This window comes from Ixodes scapularis, unplaced genomic scaffold (assembly GCF_016920785.2).
Source record: "Ixodes scapularis isolate PalLabHiFi unplaced genomic scaffold, ASM1692078v2 ptg000854l_1__unscaffolded, whole genome shotgun sequence".
NCBI classification, from domain to species: Eukaryota; Metazoa; Arthropoda; class Arachnida; order Ixodida; family Ixodidae; genus Ixodes; species Ixodes scapularis.
In genome coordinates, this window is record NW_024610056.1 from 997,501 (window position 1) to 1,012,500 (window position 15,000).

The 15,000-nt window shown below is 52.5% G+C and overlaps 2 non-coding genes and 1 pseudogene across 2 annotated transcripts; all 3 read left to right on the top strand.

The window, feature by feature from the left end:
* Nucleotides 1-4,764: 4,764 nt before the first annotated feature.
* Nucleotides 4,765-6,580, top strand: LOC120847248. Its single transcript, XR_005717318.2, has one exon. It is a non-coding gene; the product is annotated as a small subunit ribosomal RNA (ribosomal RNA).
* Nucleotides 6,581-7,018: 438 nt separating this feature from the next.
* Nucleotides 7,019-7,171, top strand: LOC120847321. Its single transcript, XR_005717336.1, has one exon. It is a non-coding gene; the product is annotated as a 5.8S ribosomal RNA (ribosomal RNA).
* Nucleotides 7,172-7,853: 682 nt separating this feature from the next.
* The window catches only part of LOC120847290, a 9,360-nt pseudogene continuing 2,213 nt past the window's right edge, over nt 7,854-15,000 (top strand).

The window sequence follows — 15,000 nt, forward strand, 5'->3', positions numbered from 1 at the left end:
AGGACAGGCGCTGATGTTGAACTAGTTTCATTCAAGAAAAGTGAACATGTCTATACACACGACAGGCAAAGCAGCACATATTCTTAAGGGTAGAAGATATTTGAGCTGGGATGCTGGTGTCTCCCAGCACGATCAAACCATCCGGGGCTATTGCCGCCTTCTCGGCTGCCCTCGGCACTTATCGTGAATAAAAGCTATATATGTATGTTTACTTTTCCTGGATAAAACTAGTTGAAAGTGAGTGCCTGTCCTGTATACTCCTTGTCCTCGTCTTTTTTGCGCTATTTTATATATTTTACTAAGATAAACCAACAGCGTACCGTATTAAAAAGAAAAAGAAGAAGCTAAAGTGATATTATATTTACCTGGTGCTTCTTTTCGTAATAGGCACTATTTCAAGAGTGCAAACGGGTATCTTTCCATTCATTTGTAGGGTTCGCTTATTTTCAGGTGCCGAGAAATAAATTGCTTTATTTAAATTTGATGGAGCAGTAAATGACAAGCTACATACATATCTGTCTTTCCTTGTTTTTTTTGTGTTATATTTTAGCCTGAATTTAAAAGTTATCAGTCTGTTGGGTCGCCTAAAATACAGGTGATTGGCATTTAAGGTTTTTTTTCTTTACAAGATAATGGTTGATTCAATTTAGCAAGCAAGCATCAATTGTGCTACTTTTTTTTTCCTTCATCTTAAATAGAGCTAAGCAATCAACTCGACATGACGGCTACTTAATTTGTCGCTTTCTTACCGCCTGTTTTCCGAAACTGTGTGCTTTCTTTTCGTCGTCATCGACTTTGGACTGCCGCTCCAAGTCCATAGAGCCTTTTTTTTTCAGCTATCCCTGCCGTACACCCTTGTACTTCTATTCATCGTCAGACTAATAGACAGTTCTATTTTCTTCCGTACAGTTCCAAGTTGGCGGGTCAGTTTCGGTTCGGAAGAAACTAACTCCTCGGTTCCGGTTTTTCGTTCGCTTCGGTTTTCGGTTCGACACTCTGGTCTTCACCGTGCATGGCACCCCCCCCCCCCTTCCTTCCTTCCTTCCCTCCCTCCCTCCCTCCCTCCCTCCCTCCCTCCCTCCCTCTCTCCCTTCTTCTCCTCCCTGCAAGAAAACGAACTGTCGTTTCGAAATGTTTTCTTACTTGAACTGTAAAGGTTTTCAAGTGCATTGCTTTTCCTCCTTTATTGAGCGCACAATTCTAGAGTGGAACTTCCCTTCTGACATTGCAATAAAGTTTCCTGCACAAGGAAGAAAAACCTGCCATTTGACCTCCCTTGTGTGTGCAAAGTGTCAATGTTCCTATATTATGCTTGAACATGGTCTTTTTGTCTTCCTATTTGTCGCAGAAATCATGTATGTGTATGTATGTATGTATATATATATATATATATATATATATATATATATATATATACATATATATATATATATTAATATCGCACTTTATGGATTAATCTTGCACGACCTGTGAAAACCACGTATCTCTGGCTTTCCTCACGTTCGATTTTCGAGCAATTTCTGAAGCTAGCTTGGGGAGATTGACTTCGCTCGCACACAATTCGAGGCGCGAGGACGGGCATGTACGAACGCCTACGTAGTCGGGACGGTAAACAAAACTTACACAAATTAAAATCCTGCGCAGATAATAAAAGAAAGAGCAACAAAAAAGTATGGGCGTCTTTCTTTACTAATTTCTTTTTTTTTTTTCTTTTTTAGGATTGTAAGCGGACGGGCTTCTTAAACGATACCAAAATGCGAGACACAATTTGACAAACGGGTCACGTCACAAGAAAGAAAATCCCACATCCTCAAGCGTGTAAAAAATGCACGCAATATCTACAGTACTGGAATTGGAAGCGCTGCCAATCTCGCGTGCACTAGCCCAAATCGCGTTGCTCCCGCTCACGTCAAAGCGACACAGACCTCGTCGGAAAGGTACGCTTTCTGACGCGGTCAACCGGTAAAAACACTATATATTGTAAAATTCTGTACTTTGGACGTGATTAATTCAGACTGCTTTGCGGCTAACTAAGCGCGCGTTCCTTCCCAATGAAACGAAATAGCGAGATTAGAAATAGAGGAAATAATTCCCGTGAAAAGAAAGAAATTCGTCTCTTATTGAGCTTGGCAGTAAAGCACGCGGCATCTCCAGTATTCCGTTTGAAAGCGTTGTCCATGGCAAGTGCAGTAGTGTACAGTGTTCGGCTCTCGCCCAGTTGAAAGCGCCAGAAAGCCCGTGTCGCCTCGCGACACGGGTAACCGCTAGAAAACACGCACATTTTAAAGTCGCGTGATTTGCACTTGATTCCTCGGAAGTACTTTGTGGGAGACGAAGCGGGCGTTCCATGCCAAGGACACGGAAGAGAGAGATTAGAAATAGAGCGAACAATTCGCGTGAAAAGAATAATATTTGTCTCCTATCAAACCTGCCAGAAAAGTAAGCGAGATTTCCAGTATTCCGTTTGAAAGCGCTGCCCGTCGCAAGTGCAGTAGTGTACAGTGTTCGGCTCTCGCCCAGTTGAAAGCGCCAGAAAGCCCGTGTTGCCTCGCGACACGGGTAACCGCTAGAAAACACGCACATTTTAAAGTCGCGTGATTTGCACTTGATTCCTCGGAAGTACTTTGTGGGAGACGAAGCGGGCGTCCCATGCCAAGGACACGGAAGAGAGAGATTAGAAATAGAGCGAACAATTCGCGTGAAAAGAATATTTGTCTCCTATCAATCGTGCCATAAAAGTAAGCGAGATTTCCAGTATTCCGTTTGAAAGCGCTGCCCGTCGCAAGTGCAGTAGTGTACAGTGTTCGGCTCTCGCCCAGTTGAAAGCGCCAGAAAGCCCGTGTCGCCTCGCGACACGGGTAACCGCTAGAAAACACGCACATTTTAAAGTCGCGTGATTTGCACTTGATTCCTCGGAAGTACTTTGTGGGAGACGAAGTGGGCGTTCCATGCCAAGGACACGGAAGAGAGAGATTAGAAATAGAGCGAACAATTCGCGTGAGAAGAATAATATTTGTCTCCTATCAAACTTGCCAGAAAAGTAAGCGAGATTTCCAGTATTCCGTTTGAAAGCGCTGCCCGTCGCAAGTGCAGTAGTGTACAGTGTTCGGCTCTCGCCCAGTTGAAAGCGCCAGAAAGCCCGTGTCGCCTCGCGACACGGGTAACCGCTAGAAAACACGCACATTTTAAAGTCGCGTGATTTGCACTTGATTCCTCGGAAGTACATTGTGGGAGACGAAGCGGGCGTTCCATGCCAAGGACACGGAAGAGAGAGATTAGAAATAGAGCGAACAATTTGCGTGAAAAGAATAATATTTGTCTCCTATCAAACTTGCCAGAAGAGTAAGCGAGATTTCCAGTATTCCGTTTGAAAGCGCTGCCCGTCGCAAGTGCAGTAGGGTAAATTGTTCGGCTCTCGCCCAGTTGAAAGCGCCAGAAAGCCCGTGTCGCAAAGCGACACGGGTAACCGCTAGAAAACACGCATATTTTTCTTTTGTTAATCCCGTGCTTCTCACTTCGTTCCTTGAGAGGACTTTGTCGAAAACTAAGTGGCGGGGCCTTCCAAACGAAAAAAATGGTAGAAACAATGAAGTGAGCAAAGAAGAATAGTGTAAAGAAAGAAAATTGCCTATTATGAAGCCTGCCGTAAACATGCGCGATACCGCGAGCATTCGGATTAAAAGCAGTGACAATCTCACTTACTATAGCGCTCATTGTTCGGCTCTGACACAATTCAAAACGCATGAAACGCCCCGTGTAAATATTGGTTTACTTTGTAATAACAAAGTCGATAAACTTTCTGTTGACCATGTTAACATGAACTGAAAGTCGAAAAGCAGTAATCAGAGTCAAGCAGGGGTCAGCACGTTTTTAATAAAAAGCGAGAAATAATTTTTTTTATAGGGGTAGGATGTATGTACGTATGTATGTATATATAGAGGCAGACAGGAAAAAAGAACATTTATATATATATATATATATACACACAAACATACATACATACATATATATATATATATATAAGGAGAGAGAGGGGAAAAAAATAAGAAAGAAAGGACAAATAAATGATACTGAATAACGAGGAGCCACATAAGTGAGACAGTAAGTCAGTAAGTCAGTCAGTCAGTCACCGAAACTGATAACCACAAACTATGTACAGAATGCTCTTGAAGGATCTTCTTTATACTTATCGGTGCTATTATGTGGAGGTGGGGTCTGTCGAGCGTTCGATTGGTGCGAGCGTCGTCTGACGACGTCGCCGACGCCTTTCGTCGCCGTCTCGGCCGCTGCCTCCGCCGCATGGTCGTTACAGCAAGGTACCTGCGATCTCTGGCGTCTGCCGTTGGGGTCGGTTCTCGGGTGCACCTGTGTCTTGAAAACGAATGCGAGAGGAGGGTGTTTCGGAGCGTCCGCGCTAACCGAACGGTGTGAAATGACGAGTGCGTTCTGACCGAAGGCCGGGGTGCGTCCTCGCGTCCTCACGGGACCTGAAAGCTCGGCAACGCTGCGAAGGCGTCGTCAATGATTTTTTTGGCGTACGACTTTCTGTTGCTACGACGAGAAAGAAATTTATGCGCTTCTTGCCGCGTCGGTACCGACCTCGGTCGGGGATATTCCGGCTGCGCGCTCGAACGTGCTTCATTTCTTCTTGGATTTGGAAGTAATTCCTAAGCGTTGTGTGTGTTTGCGGTTCGTAAGGGGCGCCTGACGGTGGCCCCGCGTCCGCGCGTTGGTAGGGTTTTGGGCGACCCACCACGAAAAGATTACCTGGTTGATCCTGCCAGTAGTCATATGCTTGTCTCAAAGATTAAGCCATGCATGTCTAAGTACATGCCGAAACAAGGCGAAACCGCGAATGGCTCATTAAATCAGTTATGGTTCCTTAGATCGTTTCTTCCTACTTGGATAACTGTGGCAATTCTAGAGCTAATACATGCAGTGAGCCCGAAGCCCCTCGGGGCGACGGGTGCTTTTATTAGACCAAGATCAATCGGGCTTCGGTCCGTTTTGTGTGGTGACTCTGGATAACTTTGTGCTGATCGCACGGCCACGAGCCGGCGACGTTTCTTTCAAGTGTCTGCCTTATCAACTGTCGATGGTAGGTTATGCGCCTACCATGGTTGTTACGGGTAACGGAGAATCAGGGTTCGATTCCGGAGAGGGAGCCTGAGAAACGGCTACCACATCCAAGGAAGGCAGCAGGCGCGCAAATTACCCACTCCCGGCACGGGGAGGTAGTGACGAAAAATAACAATGCGGGACTCTTTTGAGGCCCCGTAATTGAAATGAGTACACTCTGAATCCTTTAACGAGGATCCATTGGAGGGCAAGTCTGGTGCCAGCAGCCGCGGTAATTCCAGCTCCAATAGCGTATACTAAAGTTGCTGCGGTTAAAAAGCTCGTAGTTGGATCTCAGTTACAGGCGGGAAGTGCGTGGACACCACGTTACGGCCCGTGCTGAACATCATGCCTGTCGTGGCTTGGTTCCCTTCATCAGGTGCCTTGCTTTGGCCGGCGCGTTTACTTTGAAAAAATTAGAGTGCTCAACGCAGGCGATTCGCCTGAATAACAGTGCATGGAATAATAGAACAAGATCCTGTTTCTGTTCTGTTGGTTTTTGGAATACAGGATAATGATTAAGAGGGACAGACGGGGGCATTCGTATTGCGGCGCTAGAGGTGAAATTCTTGGACCGTCGCAAGACGAACTACTGCGAAAGCATTTGCCAAGAATGTTTTCATTGATCAAGAACGAAAGTTAGAGGTTCGAAGGCGATCAGATACCGCCCTAGTTCTAACCATAAACGATGCCAACCAGCGATCCGCCTGAGTTACTCAAATGACTCGGCGGGCAGCTTCCGGGAAACCAAAGTATTTGGGTTCCGGGGGAAGTATGGTTGCAAAGCTGAAACTTAAAGGAATTGACGGAAGGGCACCACCAGGAGTGGAGCCTGCGGCTTAATTTGACTCAACACGGGAAAACTTACCCGGCCCGGACACTGGGAGGATTGACAGATTGAGAGCTCTTTCTTGATTCGGTGGATGGTGGTGCATGGCCGTTCTTAGTTGGTGGAGCGATTTGTCTGGTTAATTCCGATAACGAACGAGACTCTAGCCTATTAAATAGGTGCGTGGTTCTCTGCACCTTGCACCCTTCTTAGAGGGACAAGCGGCTCCTAGCCGCACGAAACAGAGCAATAACAGGTCTGTGATGCCCTTAGATGTCCGGGGCCGCACTCGCGCTACACTGAAGGAAGCAGCGTGTTTTTATCCCTGTCTGTAAAGACTGGGTAACCCGTGGAACCTCCTTCGTGATTGGGATAGGGGCTTGCAATTGTTCCCCTTGAACGAGGAATTCCCAGTAAGCGCGAGTCATAAGCTCGCGTTGATTACGTCCCTGCCCTTTGTACACACCGCCCGTCGCTACTACCGATTGAATGATTTAGTGAGGTCTTCGGACCGATACCCGGAGCGGCCTTTCGGTTGCGCCGGTGTGTTGGAAAGATGACCAAACTTGATCATTTAGAGGAAGTAAAAGTCGTAACAAGGTTTCCGTAGGTGAACCTGCGGAAGGATCATTACCGGATGTTATTTGGCATCGTTTTGTCTTCTTCCTCTTGTACGGGGAATGGACTCGATGTGCGAATTTATCTGGCGCCGATCCCGACCAAGCTTGGATGCCGTCGGGACGGCACAAAAAAACAACAACTGCGGTTCGGATGTGCCTTTTTCTTTGGGTGGCCTCCGTTCCTTTCGATGATGCGCCCAGCGGGAGCCCTCTGCTGCCTCGATTGAGAGGAGATTTCAAGTGCACCGGGACAATCCGCGGGTTACAAAAGGCGCATCGCCCCCTTTTTCGTCTCTTCTCGAGGATCGCCCTTTTGTTTTGATTAACGAAGAGGCGTTTGAGAAGAGGCCTTTTTTTGCGCTTTCGAGATGGCATGGGATATGCCGGGCGCGAAAAAAAACAACAACTTGTGTTTTGTCGTACTGATTGAAAAATCCAAAAACATTGACACGACTCTAAGCGGTGGATCACTCGGTTCTCGGGTCGATGAAGAACGCAGCCAGCTGCGAGACTTGGTGTGAATTGCAGGACACACTGAGCACTTACTCTTTGAACGCACATTGCGGCCTCGGGCCTTCCCGTGGCTTCGTCTGTGTGAGGGTCGGATCATATATCAAGAGAGGAGAATTTGTTTTCTACCTCGTTTTGACTGTGTCGGATCGTGGGCAGCACGCAGTTTTATGCTTTCCTGCGTTGCGTTTTCTTTGAGCAAATGCACGAGTGGTGCGATTGCACGCGTGCGCTTAACCAGTCCTCCTCCTCCTACGAGTTTTTATCGAACACTGCATGGGAAAACGAAACTCGATGGATACCGTTTGTGGAAAATCCCGTACCAAAAAAATCTTTCGCACGTTGAACGGCGCTGTGACGTCGGTGCGTTAGAAACGGAGATTTGAAACGGTTTCTTTTCGATCGATTCTGTTTTCTTTGGCGTGGATGTTGTTCGAGTGGAAAAACCGTGGGACGGAGTTGGCGTTGGCGCGTTGAAACGCGGCGTCGGCAAATGTAAATCTCGTGGCGTTGATTTGCACAAAAAAAAAGAAAAACGCTTCTGGGAGGAAAGTTTTTTGCGTCGTAGCCTTCCGTCAGTCTAAGACCTTCGCGTCCCCGATGAATACTGGAGCCATCCAGTAGGGGAATGCCGTTGGATTGCGCGCTTTCTTTTTTGTCGAATCGAAAGCGATGCAAAGCGTGTGTACAACAACTGTTAGTTCGCCATCCTTTTGTGTTTTTGACATGTGGTAAGGAGGCGAAGTTTTTGTTGGAAAGCGCACAAAATGAATTGTCAACCTCACATCAGGCGAGACAACCCGCTGATTTTAAGCATATCACTAAGCGGAGGAAAAGAAACCAACAGGGATTCCCTTAGTAGCGGCGAGCGAAACGGGACCTAGCCCAGCACCGAATCCCTCGTCCTTGCCGACGATCGGGAAATGTGGTGTATGGGAGGTAACGTTCCCGAGAGTTTTGCGGTGGTGCAAGTCCCCCTGACAGAGGCTTGACCCAGAGTGGGTGCCAGGCCTGTCTCCGCCACTGCTCTCTCGGGATGGAACCTCCCGTGAGTCGGGTTGCTTGAGAGTGCAGCCCTAATTGGGTGGTAAACTCCATCTAAGGCTAAATACGTCCGAGAGACCGATAGTTCACAAGTACCGTGAGGGAAAGTTGAAAAAAACTTTGAAGAGAGAGTTCAAGAGTACGTGAAACCGCTTAGAGTAAAACGGGTGGGCCCTCGAAGCTCGAGGGCGGTGGGATTCAGTTTCGCTGTGACGTGGAGCGGTGTCAGCGTCTTGGTTTACGGGCTCTCCTTGTCGGGGGGGCCCGTTCCGGCTGCCCGCGCGGTGCCGCGCACTCCGGAACGCATTTTCCACCGTCGGTAGGACGCCGCGACGGGCACGGGTAACCCTTTCAAGAACGACTTTGAGTCCGGCCGCTGGAGGTGACCGGCGACGGCCCTTGTTTGGCTGTCGTGGGAGTTATACCTGGCCGGTTATCGAGTACGTCACCCTGCCCAGGCCTCATGGGCTACTCCCTTCGGGGAGGCCCGAAACGATGCCCTCCGGAATGCGGAGCGGGAAACCCGGCTGGGTCAACGGGTCGCCTGCCTTACGCCAGGTATTCGCCTGACGTTCGGTGTTTGGGGCTCGGAACCGGCAAGGCGGGTTCTTTCCGCGGAGGGTCGTCATGGTTGGCGGCGAGTAGGTCGGTAACCCACCCGACCCGTCTTGAAACACGGACCAAGGAGTCTAACATGTGCGCGAGTCAATGGGTCCCTCAAAACCCAGAGGCGCAATGAAACGTGAAGGCGCGGCCTCGTGCCGTGCCGAGTTGCGATCCCGGGCCGCCCAGGGGTCCGATGAAGGGAGCAGCAACGGCCCGCCCCACACGCTCACGTCGTGGGGGCGGCGCTAGAGCGCACACGTTGGCACCCGAAAGATGGTGAACTATGCCCGGGCAGGACGAGGCCAGAGGCCAGGTGCAAATCGATCGTCCGACCCAGGTATAGGGGCGAAAGACTAATCGAACCATCTAGTAGCTGGTTCCCTCCGAAGTTTCCCTCAGGATAGCTGGCGCTTGTTGCCGAGACCAGTCACACCTGGTAAAGCGAATGATTAGAGGCATTGGGGTCGAAACGACCTCAACCTATTCTCAAACTTTCAATGGGTGTGTCGGAGGCCTTCTGGTCTGAGGCCTCCGGAAGCGATGAGAGTGCCAAGTGGGCCACTTTTGGTAAGCAGAACTGGCGCTGTGGGATGAACCAAACGCCGGGGTAAGGCGCCCGATGCGGGACGCTCATGAGATCCCATGAAGGGTGTTGGTTGTTGAAGACAGCAGGACGGTGGCCATGGAAGTCGGAACCCGCTAAGGAGTGTGTAACAACTCACCTGCCGAAGCAACTAGCCCCGAAAATGGATGGCGCTCTAGTGTCGAGCCTATCCCCGGCCGCTGCCGGCAGATGCACGCAAACAAGGGGGTGCTAAGCTGCAGCGAGTAGGAGGGCCGCTGCGGTGAGCGTTGAAGGTGTCGGGCGTAAGCCCGCCTGGAGCCGCCGCTGGTGCAGATCTTGGTGGTAGTAGCAAATACTCAAGTGAGAACCTTGAGGACTGAAGTGGAGAAGGATTCCATGTGAACAGTAGTTGAACATGGGTCAGTCGGTCCTAAGGGAAAGGAGAAGTTCTTTCCGAAGCGGGAGCACTTTTTTGCAGTGGAGAGAGCCCCGCAGTGACCGAAAGGGAATCGGGTTAATAATCCCGAACCCGGACACGGAGATTGGTCCTTCGGGGCCCAGTGCGGTAACGCAAACCAGCTCGGAGACGCCGATGCGAGCCCCGGGAAGAGTTTTCTTTTCTCTGTAAGGAGATCGAGTCCCTGGAATGGGTTCGCCCCGAGATAGGGATGGTGGCTCCGTAGAGCAGTGCGGTTCTTGCGCTGTCCGGTGCGCTCGCGTCGGCCCTTGAAAATCCGAGTGAGGGAGTGTGATTTTCGTGCCGGACCGTACCCACATCCGCAGCAGGTCTCCAAGGTGAACAGCCTCTAGTCGATGGACCAATGTAGGTAAGGGAAGTCGGCAAAACGGATCCGTAACCTTGGGATAAGGATTGGCTCTGAGGACTGAGCCGGTCGGGCTGGGGACCTGAAGCAGGAACGGCACTGCACCGGGACTGGGCGGGGCTCGCCGTTGACGCGGCGCGGCCAAGCCCGGACCAGCGTCGGGACCTTCCTGTGGAAAGCCTCAGCTGCGCGGCGTCTGAGGGCTTCGTGCCCAAAGTGCTATGCTTCGGCCGGCAAAAAACAGTCAACTCAGAACTGGCACGGACCGGGGGAATCCGACTGTCTAATTAAAACAAAGCATTGCGATGGCCGCTGGTCGGTGTTGACGCAATGTGATTTCTGCCCAGTGCTCTGAATGTCAACGTGAAGAGATTCAGGTTCAAAAGCGGCTCGGCAAGTCCGAAAACCCACAAATCGGAAAGCCACGGGTCAATGCCCGACGCTCCGAGCCCTAAGCGTTGCTTGTCAGCCAGAAGGTCGCAAGGTGGACCCCGAGCGGAGGCTCCTCCCGGCGGACCCGAGCGGGATCTGTCGGAGGTGGCTGCTCGGGAGCCTGCACCGAAAACAGGAAAGCAAAAGGACAAAGCTAAGACCAAGCACAAGGGAAACACGATGACTGTGCTCCCAAGGTCTAACAACCACAGAAGGAACGAGGATGCACGATTCGGCGTGCAGTCCGTAGAGCCAAAGCAGATCAGTGCGGGGCGACCACTTCGGCAGGGGGAACTGCCGGAGGAGGCCGAGCGAGAGATCTGCCCCTCCTTGGGTAACAAACACCCAGAGGAAGAGTTGGAGGACACTGAAGCGTCCCAGCGGAGAAGACGGCAAAAGGCAAGCCAGTACCACGCCACTGTAGCACTCCCACGAGGACATGTCGGGGTAGGTATCCGCCCAGAGCCATCAGAGACCGCAAGGGAACACGTGATCCCCGGAATCCACTCTGACTCCCGCGGGAGCCGTAAGGCGGCCCGCACCAAGGAGGGTCCCGAAGAAGGACCCCAGCAGAAGCCTAGGTCCCGGAAGAAGCCACTGATGGTGTTTACACCTAAGGCCGGCGCCGGGACACTGATGGCGACTGCAGAGTCAGTGGACGAAGCGGGTTCGCAACGCGCTAAAGGGGCGCGGGCCAAACAGTACCATGCCGCAGGAGCACCCCCACAAGGAAAAATGGCGGGAGGTATCGGCTCGCAGCCTTCTGACACCGCAGGGAGCCGAAAGGTCCACTCAACTGACTCATTGAAGCGGACAGGGCACGAACCTAGGCAAAGTGGATGGTCGTCAGGTGCAGCTGTCGGTGCCCCTAGGTGTGGGGATCACCCCATGATGGAGCCCCGCACGGGGGAGCGCACCTCGACGACCGCCACCGTAGCAAGGATGGTGACTGCCCCAGACAATTCGACAGAGAGTGCCCACAGTCCTAGGTCTGGTCAAGGGCCACTGATGGACAATGGACAAACGATGTCAAGGGACCAACGCAAACCCAGGCCCGCAATGAGGGTGCGCGTACCAAACACGTCCGTGACTCCTGAGTGTGGGGACCGCACAGAGATGGAGTACACATTCACAAGTGACCATACTCAGAAGGACAAAAGAGCCCAACATGTATCTCAAACCGTTCTGGTGCGAGACAGTCAGCCAGTAGGCGCGGCAGCTGGAGGTTCGTCTCATCAGCGCTCTGAAAGCAGCCTAGCCCCGAAAAGTGACTGGTTGGAAACCAGGAGGAAGGAGAAACCCCTAGCCAGGAGAGCCCGTGACGAAACTGCGAAGTCCCCGTCTCATCAGCGGAATCTAAGCGGTGCGGGCACCCCGGGCAGGGGGGGGATCTTCAACCGGGTTACTCAGCGTGCGGAAACCCCCACCAAGCGTCCCGCTCGGGGCGCTGGAGGGATTGCGCTGGCCCAACCGAACCCCCATATCCCTACTCACCGAGGAGAAGTCAATCGCAGTGCAACTGTCCAGGGAGAGTCGGAACGCTGTGTCACCCCTTTGTCGGGGGACACCCGGTCGACGATGTGGGTATCAGAGACCGGGGCGGACCAACAATCCTTGCCACATAAAGCGGCAACAGTTTGGACGGCGGAACAACGAGGAAATGGTGGCCAAGAAAGTGCGCACTCTGCAAATGCAGATGCATCAGCACTAGTCGCAGCCCTCCAGGATGATGAAGAGGCTCCTCTGGGAGAAAGCAGAAATGCCACCCAGACTCAGCAGTCTACAACCCCATGTGCTACACCCTTCGAGTGCTCCGATTGTGGTCGGGCATTCAAGACGAAAGCGGGACGCACACTACATTCCAAGGCACGCCACCCAGTGGAAGCCAATGCGGAGGTAGTGGTGGAGCGAGTAAAGCCCCGATGGGAAGCTGAGGAGCGATACCTACTCGCTAAGCGAGAGGTAGAACTCCGACGCGCGGGGTCCAGGTTCTTGAATGTGGACCTGCGCAACTCGTTCCCAGCACGAACGCTGGAGTCGATAAAAGGACAAAGAAAGAAGGATGAGTACAAACAGCTGGTGCAGCGCCTGACTCAGGAGACAGTACCAGCTGGGGGCGTGACAGACGCTGAGGAAAAAGAGGAAGACCCCCGACCGACCGGAAGTGCCCAAGGCACCGAGGGGGAGTCGGCAATCCTTGAACACCTAAGGAAACTCATCCAGAAGCCATGCCCTCGGAAATTCTAGTCTGACATACTGTGGGACATTGCCAAACAGGCCTGTGAAGGGGTGGTTGTGTCGGCCAAACTCGACGACTATCTCCGGCACGTCTTCGTGTGTGACAAGGGTCCAAGTCATGGTCGCGCTGGGGACCGTCAGGCAAAGGGGCCGACGAGTCGCCGGAAAAGAAAGAGACGGGAATACGCCAGGATGCAGGAGTTCTTCCGGAAACGGCAGGGCGACTGCGCCCGGGGTGTCTTGGATGGCACTCCGGAAGTCCTGGTCGAGGACCCAGCCCATTTGCTTGCACAGTGGGAGGAAGTCATGTGTCCACCTGGGCACGAGATGGCTACTCCTACTACTGCAGTAATGCAGGAGGAGGGAACCTCGGAAGCAAAGGTAAATCTCTTCTATCCGGTGACATCGCGGGAGGTGACGAGTAATCTGCCACCCGTGAAGTCGGCCCCTGGGCCTGACGGGTTCACCGCGCGACTGTTGAGGACGGTTCCCAACACCACACTCGAGGTCATCATGAACCTAATGGCTCTGGTGAAACGCGTGCCGACGTCGCTGAGAGGGGCGCGCACGACCTTCATTCCAAAGAAGTCCCCAGCCAAGTGCTACTCGGACTTCCGCCCCATAACGGTCTCCAGCGTGCTGCTGAGACTGTATCACAGGATCCTGGCGAAGCGACTGATCGACGAACTGGATTTCGACTACAGGCAGCGGGCTTTCACCCCTGTAGACGGATGCGCAGAAAACGTCTTCCTGTTGGCCTCCGTTCTGGAGGACGCCAAGCAAAAGCTCCGGCCGCTGCACATGGCAAGCCTGGACCTGTCCAAGGCTTTCGACAGGGTGACGACAGAAGCGGTCCTCAGGGGTGCTCGCCGAGCCGGACTCGATCAGGGGTTCCTCGACTATCTACAGGATCTGTACGAGGACTCCTGGACCAAACTGACACTAGAGGGTTCATCCAGAGTGGTACACCCCACAGTCGGCGTGAGGCAGGGAGATCCGCTCTCCCCACTTCTCTTCAACCTCGTGGTGGACGAATTCCTCCAAACACTGGACCCTGGTATTGGGTACAGCTCCGACCAGCTGCAACTGGATGGGATGGCTTTTGCGGACGACCTGATAGTCTTCGCATCCACCCCGGAAGGTCTGCAGAGGAGATTGGACAGCCTGCACTCATTCGTGGGTGCACGGGGGCTGGCAATTAATGCGGAGAAGTCGTTCACCGTCTCGATAGTGCCCTCGGGCCGCGAGAAGAGGACGAAGGTTGTGACGACAGGCAACTTTTCGGTGTCGGGGATTCCCCTCCCCGCATGCGGAATAGAAGCCAGGTGGAAGTACCTCGGGGTGGAGTTCTCTCCCAACGGAAGAAACGTCCCGTTGACCAAAGACGTGGCCAGTATGCTGGAGAGGGTGGCAAAAGCCCCTTTGAAACCCCAGCAAAGACTGGTAATTCTCCGCTTCTACCTCATACCCCGACTCTACCACAGGTTGGTACTCGGACGCTGGAACAGAAAGCTTTTGAAACGGCTGGACGTCCAGATCCGAGATGCGGTGCGCAAGTGGATGGCGCTACCGCACGACACGCCCCTTGGATACTATCACGCTCCCGTTGCTGAGGGAGGGTTAGGGGTTGGTTCCTTCAGCACTGCTATCCCCTGGATGCAGGTTCAAAGGCTCTCTCGGATGGCCACCTCAAGCAGCCCGATCTGCCGTCAGGCCGCGGACACCTATATGGTGAAAACGGCACTGGACCGAGCAAAGAAGGCTTGCGTGGTGAGGGGAAACATCCTCAGTGATAAGCAGAGTGTCGGGAAGCACTGGAGTGCACTCCTCCACGCGAGCAATGACGGCCACGCCCTCCGTGAGGTGCGGCATGTGCCGACAGCGCAGCGTTGGGTCCAGGAGGGCACCGGCTTACTCACGGGGAGAGCCTTCATAGATGTCAATAAGCTGAGGATCAACGCCCTTCCCGTCCGTACAAGGACTAAAAGAGGTCGTGACACCGACAAGAATTGTCGAGGGGGCTGTCGGGCATCCGAAACGCTGGACCATGTGTTGCAAAAATGCCACAGGACCCATGCAGCTCGGATCAAGCGGCACGACGGCTTGGTTCAAATAGTCGTGGACCGCCTGAGGAAGAAGGGTGGACGGTCGAGGTGGAGAAGAGGTTCAATGGACCTCAAACACTGATCCCTGACATCGTTGCGCGACGGGTCT